An 8,737-nucleotide genomic window follows, 5' to 3' on the forward strand; every position below is an offset into this window, starting at 1 on the left:
TTTGAATAACTGCTGCAGCTTTGTGTACAAAACCAAATGCATACAAATATTTATGTTTACATAGAACATTTACAAATTAACCAGGACATAAAACATTAGAAGTAAAAAAATTAGTAGCCAAATGCCTTAACTTTCTTTATAGAATTGTCAATATATGAAGAGGTTTCAGTCAGAACCAACTGTAGTCTTTTATTAATGCTCTGAAGTCTTAATCTCAATCTTTTCAAAAAATTTGCTAAAGGCATTAATCCAAAAACCAAAACTTTTATTACTGTTAAATATCATGGTTGTTGGTTCTTATGAGCTGCTGAAGCTAAAATTAATATAAGAGAAATGAATAAATTAGGGGTTAATGATAAATTAAAAAAACCAAATAGTTTTACAAAATACCTTGATGTCAGGTTTTTTTAATCAATGGGTCTCTTATTATTTAAATGTATTTTTTAAGGATTAAAATGTATTATCTGTTGTCTTACAAAGCCCAGAGGATCAAAGTTGGATGCACAGTACAATGAGATATAGCCAGGAAATGTGAAACTGTCAATAAAACATTTAAAACCAAAATAAAGCTGAGATAAACAGGACAGGCACCAAAACCTTTGACATTTGATGCCAAAAATCCCAAAATAAAATACTATCGTCTGGCATCAACAGCAAGGATCAGTGATTCAAAAAGCACTAGAATGAATTATCCAAATTCATACTTCGCATAACTCACTGTCCAAATTTTATACAGAAAAGATCAATGAAAAATTAAAATAAACTTCAAGAAATAATGAAGAAATAAGCTACAAACAAACAGACACAAACAAAAATAATAAAAAACACAAAACCAAACACAAATATTCAAAATCAGATAGCTTTAAATGTATGTAAAAATGATAATGTGGAACTCTTCAGACCACTTAATGAACTTTGCAAAATAATTTCAAAAAATCAAAAAAGCTTTAATAAAATAGGAAATATAAATAAAAAATGACACTTTACATTTGTATCAACATCATAGGCTTACAAAATCGTGAAACTACAGCAGAAGAAAATTTTCACGTGCAGAATAGACCAGGAAGAAAGAGAAGAATCTTTAAATGAACAAAAACCACTAACCTTATCATTGGATTCCAGAATGGTTGAAACAGACACATGAAAACTTCAATCTCAAACTAAGAACAACTCCACCCACTTGAAGTTCGTCTTGGTTTCTGTTGGGTGAACTAGAATGATAGACTACAGTATCAGGTAAAGCCAAGACAGCAATCAACCAAAGTATTAAAAAAACAAAACACTATGTTTATTCTATTGCAATTCACCTTGAAGAAGCTAAATTGAAATAGATGAAGCTGTTACAATTATGTAGTAGCTACAAAATTGCTTTTTAAGCAAAGATGTATGTGGTTGACAGATGAAATTTGTCATGAAAATAACAGGAAGTAACCCTAGCCAAAGTGATTAATGTATCAATGTTTAATTTTCTGAGATGTTCCTCATCACCTGAAGTTTTACTCAAACCCTGTTTTATCATTAAGTTTTAATTAGTGATAAGGGGTTGAAAGAAAGAACTTCAAGTCACCTAATACAAAGAGCCAACCTTGAAATATCTACAAAATGCTTTCTTTTATCCCCAAATCTAAATTTATAACTTTCTTACACAACAACTACGAAACTACAACAACCTAAAAATACTTCAGAAACTCTTAAAGAAAACAACTGTTGAACAAAAGAAAGCTTTAGTTTAAAGCCCAAACTTAAAGATATGGAGCACTCAAACACCAAATTAGAGCAGAATTTCAAACACTAACCTATGTTTCTTTCTTTACACATAACAAGGATAAATGATTGAGATACCACAGTAGAACTAGGGAGAGTAACAAAACCAGCTTCAACACTCCCATCCCTCATTTTAATTTGTCAGGACAAATGAACTCAAAACAAAAGAAAATGTTGAATGATCACTTCTTTATTTTTTAATGAAATTGAGGTTAAAATTAGAACATGTAAAGTTTATTGAATTACAAGCCAGAATGTTTATAGCTCTTTTTCTACACTACAGCTTCAGCTCACACTAATACTGACAATATTGCGTCATGCCAAAAAAGGCCAAAAGAAAATTTTATCAAACTAACAAACAGGGAGATGAAAAATGGAAGAGGAGAAGGAGAAGCTGAACACATAATCATGAGTGAAATTTTTTTATGAAACTAATTCAACTCAACAAAACCTTTCTTTAATAAAATTCAACATAGATTCATTGTTCATAACAGGAGAAATTCAATGTAAAGGTCAAAATCAGTGGATATACATTTTTAAACTATCTCAACATTACTTTGCAAAGCAATGCAACACCAAAATCACCCTGAGGCCATATTAAACGTATATATATATATATATATATATATATATATATGTATATATATTATATATATATATATATATATATATATGTACATATATATATATTATATATATACACACAGAAATATATATATTTATATATATATATATATATATATATATATATATATATATATATATATATTAATTATAGACCAGTTTCTCTTACATCTATTCCATGTAAATTAATGGAAAGCTTAGTAACCAATGACATTGTAAATCATCTCTCAAAACTAAATTTAATATCTCAATCTCAACATGGTTTTGTAAAGAATAAAGCATGTGTTACAAACTTATTAGAATCCAATGATTATATTACAAAATGCTTAGCTAACAAAAATGCAGTAGATGTGGTATATCTGGACTTTTCAAAAGCTTTTGACACAATCTCTCACAAATTATTATTCATCAAGCTTAAAGCTTATGGAATAGTTGTAGACCTTCTTGATTGGATTGAAGACTTTCTCACTAATAGAAAACAGAGAGTTGTACTGGGAGAACACATATCTGATTGGGCTCACGTTACTAGCGGTGTCCCACAAGGCTCAGTTTTAGGCCCAATACTTTTTATAATTTACATCAATGACTTGCCAGACAATTTAAAATGTGTCAGTAAACTATATGCAGATGATTCGAAACTAATGAATGAGCTACGAGTAAAAAATATTCTTAATGATACCACTGACATTCAAACTGATTTAAATAATATCACTGAATGGACAAAAGTTTGGTTGATGAAGCTGAACCTAGAAAAATGTAAAGTTATGCATATGGGAAGTAACAACCCACGCTCAAACTATTCACTTCAAGATACAACCAACTATTTAAATTACGATTTAGAAAAATCAGATCTAGAAAAAGATCTTTGTATATTTGTTTCAAGTAATGCTAAATATTTTAATCAAGTTATTCATGCTAGTAATAAAGCTAACAGAATGCTTAATATGTTAAAAAAAACATTTATATCAAGGGATTTAATGTTATGGACTAAGTTATACAAAACATATGTCAGACCTAACCTGGAATATGCAATCAGTGCTTGGTCACCTTATTTAATGAAAGATATAAAGATTATTGAGAAAATTCAAAGACGATCCACAAAAGTCCCAACTATATGCAAACATCTTTGTTACACAGATAGATGTATCTTATTTCAAATTCAAAAACTGGAGGATCGTAGAATAAGAGGTGACTTGATTCAAAAGTTTAAAACTGAAAAAGGTCTTACCATCATTAATTGGCACAATGAACCAATTATACGTCCAGCTCGATGTGGTCAACGAGAACAGTTTGTACGCGAATTTAACAGAAATTGAGATCCACGATATTATTTTTTTAGTAATCATGTTGCTAAGCATTGGAATGCACTCAATGATGCAACAGTTAACTGTTCCTCGACTAACGAATTTAAACAAATGCTTGACAGTTCAATTGATAGTTGCCTATAGTCATTATATGACTTTAATAGGATCTATATCCTATTTGCAACTCATATACTATTATTACTATTATATATATATGCATATATATATATATATATATATATATATATATATATTATGTATATATACATATGCATATATATATATATATATATATATTATATATATATATATATATATATATATATATATATAATATATGCATATATATTTATATATATAAAATATATATATATAAATATATATATATATATATATATATATATATATATATATATATATATATATATGTATATATATATATTTTTTATGTATATATATATATACATATATAAATAAAAATAAGTATATATATATATATATATATTATATATATAATATATATATATATATATATATATATATATATATATATATATATATATATATATATATATATATATATATATATATATTAGGTACGTGACAATTGCGTTTTACGGAACCGAATTTTGTGCTAAAATTTGTGCCACGATTTTCGCAGTCTCTTCAAAGTTAGCGTGCTTGAGGAAGTCTTTCTGAAATAATTTTTTAGCATTCGTTATCAACATAGAGTATTTTTAGAAAGATGAATAGTTGAAGCTTATTATTAATTTGGTTTTAATTATACTCAATTGATATATTACCGAGTTTATTTATGTCAAAGTTTTAGTTGTACTTCTGTGGTGAAATTAATGTCCAGGATATAGTCTATATTTATCTATTCAATTTTTATTTTTAAGTTATTCATTTATCTATGCACCTGCCAAATTTTGTTGAAAAATATTATGTAGCAGTCACCCTATTTCTTGCTTCACTTTTGTTACCTAATTCACATTTTCACTGTTGTTAGCGCGGGAGACAGAGGGGTCCATTGATTATTTGTATATATATATATTTTTTTATATATAACATTTCTTTTGTAATATATATTATTATATAATATTTCTTTAGCTGTTTTAGATGCTCTAAGTTGTGAAATGGCGTCAGCCAACAACATCAGTTAGTTACTTTCTTTTTTCAATAGCTCAGTAGTTATTTTTATTATATATATATATATATATATATATATATATATATATATATATATATATATATATATATATATATACAAATGACTTACTATATGCAAATTTTTATATTACTTTGTAAAAATAAAGTTAATTTAATTTGTTTAGATGAACTTGCTTTACAGAGGATCAGTCAGTTATATCCCTATTATATAAATTAATTTAGTATTTAGTCATTTACTCTTAGTTTTCAAATACAGTTCTTTATTATGCCTATGTAGATTGTTGTTAGTTGTATTTTTGTATACCTAATTCTTACATTTTATTAAGTCACTTTTTTTTTCTGTAGAAAATTAGAACAAACAATCAGTAAGTTTAGTTTAAATTGTTTTAGTTACTATATCATTTAAAAGTATTTGTATGCTGTGTTAGTATTCCTTGTTAGCTTCAAATAAACGTTTTGATTTAAAATTGGTATTTAGGTGAGTACAGCCAGCAGATACGTAAGTTTCATAAATTTCTACATTTTTCAACATATAACTAATTGATACATCATTACAAATATAAACTTCAAGTAAATGTTTTAATTTAAAATTGGTATTTAGGTGAATATGGCAAACAAATATGTAAGTTTTGTAGGTTTCAATATTTCAAAGTGTATACTTTGTTAATACATCATTATATAGATATTATAACTCAAAACAAGTGTATTTTAAAGTTGAAATATATTCCATTCACATTCCAACAATTTTAATTTATTTTCTTTATCTTTAGCAAACCTTATTTCGATAATTGGTGAGAGAATTTATATATATATATATATATATATATATATATATATATATATATATATATATATATAATATATATATATATATATATATATATTAATGGAAGGAGACTTATATTATGCCATTTAATTCATATTTAGTGTTACTGTCATCTATTCCTGCTGGTAAGGTTTATATATTCTTACTTTTCAATATGATTATAATTGCTAAATAATTGTGAGGTTATGTTGTGTATTGTTTTTTTATTTTTTAGTATCATCATCGTCCATTAATGTTGGCAAGTTTTATATATTATTATTTTTCAGTATAGTTTTAATTATAAAATAATTGTAAGGTTGCTTTGTGTATTGTCTTTTTATTTTTTAGTATCATCTTCATCTGTTACTGTTGGTAAGGTTTATATATATATATATATATATATATATATATATATATATATATATATATATATATATATATATATATATATATATATATATATATATATATATATGTATGTATGTATGTATGTATATATATATTGTTAATTACAAATAATTTTAATTATGGTTTCAATTATTAAATAATTATACAGTTATGTTGTGTATTGCATTTTTTATTTTTTAGTATCAACTTTATCGGTTATAATGGGTAAGGTTTTTATATTTTTATTTTCATATATGATTTTAATTTCTAAATTATTTTAAGGTTGTGCTATATTATTTAATTTTTTCATATAAAGTTTTTCATATTACATTTTTTTATCATATAAGTCTATGCTATAGTATTTTATATTTTTATTTTTTAGTGCCATCATCTTCGAAACAAGTTGGTAAGGTTTAATCTACACCTTTCAACATGATTGTTATTACAAAATAAATGCAAGATTTTATTTTTTATTTTAGTGCCACTTGCATCTGTTCTAGTTGGTAATGTCATATGTCTTTCTTATGACATATTTGGATACGCCCTCCTTTATACTCCACTCTCTTATGACCATGGATGCACCACTAATGTATCTTTTAATCTAGTGGAATATGATTTTGAATTGAAACATTTTTTGATATTATAGTACTAAAACATCATCAACATATCTACTGTAAGTTTTACATTAACCTCCCATATTTGGTGGTTGTCTGGTATGAATTTATTTTTTAATTTATTTCCAATTTTTTAATTTATTTTTTAAATTTATTGTTCAAATTTTGAAAATAATAATTTTTTTTTTTAGGTTGGGTGGAGAGGTGAGGGGGTGGGGGTAGGCAGGTGGTGGGCATACGCCCCTTCGTAATAGAAACACCACTTTTATACGTAAGATTGTATAACATAATTTTATATTGTGTACTACTTTTACTCATTATAGTAAAGATATAAATATTTATAAAATCAAGTCATTTTTGATCCTAGGGTGTGATACACCAATCGCCACCACACCCACCTCTATTGCTAACATTCACCTCTCGTATATTTTGGTGGTTTACTATAAATTTTAACGCCGTGGATAGCCTACCGAAAGTCGGTAGGCAAAAAAAAATTCTTATCTTACCAAAAGTCCGTTTCATTGGTTAAGAATTTCATGTGTCAAAAGGAATTGAGTTTTTTTGTAATAAATACAAACTCACATAATGTAATATAGTCAAAATGGCTTTTGTGTTTACTTGCTTAGATTCTTTTTCTTCATTTGTTGTTTTAAGAGAAAGCATAAAGAAATATGAAGATAGTAATTTTACTAAGTTGTGGATAAGAGATGCCAGAACTATCGAGAGTGCTAGAAAATCTGTTCCTTAGAAAGCTGCTGAGATGGCACCTCAGATTAAATATTATTTCATCAAGTATTGTTGTATCCATGGTGGTCAAAAATTTAAATATACTGGCGAGGGAAAACGTAAATCTTCGTAAGTTTATGTGTTTTTTACATAAAAATTTCCTGTTCTATTATAATATTATGATAAATGTTATACAATTTTTACAAAATTGTACATTTACTATAATTAATGATTAATAAATATTTACTATAATTAATGATTAATAAGCAACATATAAACAAATTTTGCATGTACTTTTCAGATTGCAATCCTAATCCTAACCCACACAATACTCTTATTATTAATAATAATAATACTTTTGTTAATGTTTAATAAAAATGTTAGATTAAATGAAATGCTGATTAGATGTGGAGATGCAAATGGGCATTATGGTGATTTATCATATATCTTATATGATATAAGATAAATTGATTTAGAAATGATTGTGCTCCATCTTGCCTGTGTTATTCTATCCATTAAAGTACTACACATTAAAAATTGTATTATTTGAAGCATATTTATGGGTTGCAATTATTTGTTTGATAGTCTCATATTATGTCTTTAATCTCTGATTAAATCAATGGTTGAAAACATAATATCAGCAATATGGCTTACAGCGTAAATTATAGTTTTTCAATATATTGACTTAATTATTTGTTGATTTACAATTACAAATTACAAATTCCAGGTTACAAATTAATCATTAAATCAGAAAGTTTAATGTAAAAAATTATAAATCATTGATTTAGAATTTTTGTGGTTTTTTATTTACGTTACATTTTCTGATTTATTGATTAATTTGTAAGCTGGAAATCAACAAATAATTAAGTCAATATATTGAAAAACTATAATTACGCTGTAAGTCACACTGCTGTCTGCTAAAGAGGGTCATTGTGCATAAGACCAAGAATAATATTTTGACCAGGATCAATGCTGGGTGTTTAACACGCCATATTTGATTACATATATGTTGTTACGTATTGTAGATAATTACGGTCATTATGCTAATGACTGATAAGGACTTTGTGTTTATGTTTTTGTAAGTTAGTTATGAAGAGAAGAAAGCTGAGTTAAGAACTTTGTTATTATACATGACGCTATGCGTAGAATTATTATATATAATATAAATAACATTGAATAAAACATTTAACTGTGTAAATCAAACACTGGAAGACAAAGTTAAGATCAAAGTCAGCAAACTAAATAAAAAAATTAAAAAAATCAATAACAAAAAAGAAAAGAATGGCAACTCCTATATCAGAAATAAAACCTGAATCCAATCCATCATGCAAGCATAAATGACT

This window comes from Hydra vulgaris, chromosome 01 (assembly GCF_038396675.1).
Source record: "Hydra vulgaris chromosome 01, alternate assembly HydraT2T_AEP".
Classification (NCBI taxonomy): Eukaryota; Metazoa; Cnidaria; class Hydrozoa; order Anthoathecata; family Hydridae; genus Hydra; species Hydra vulgaris.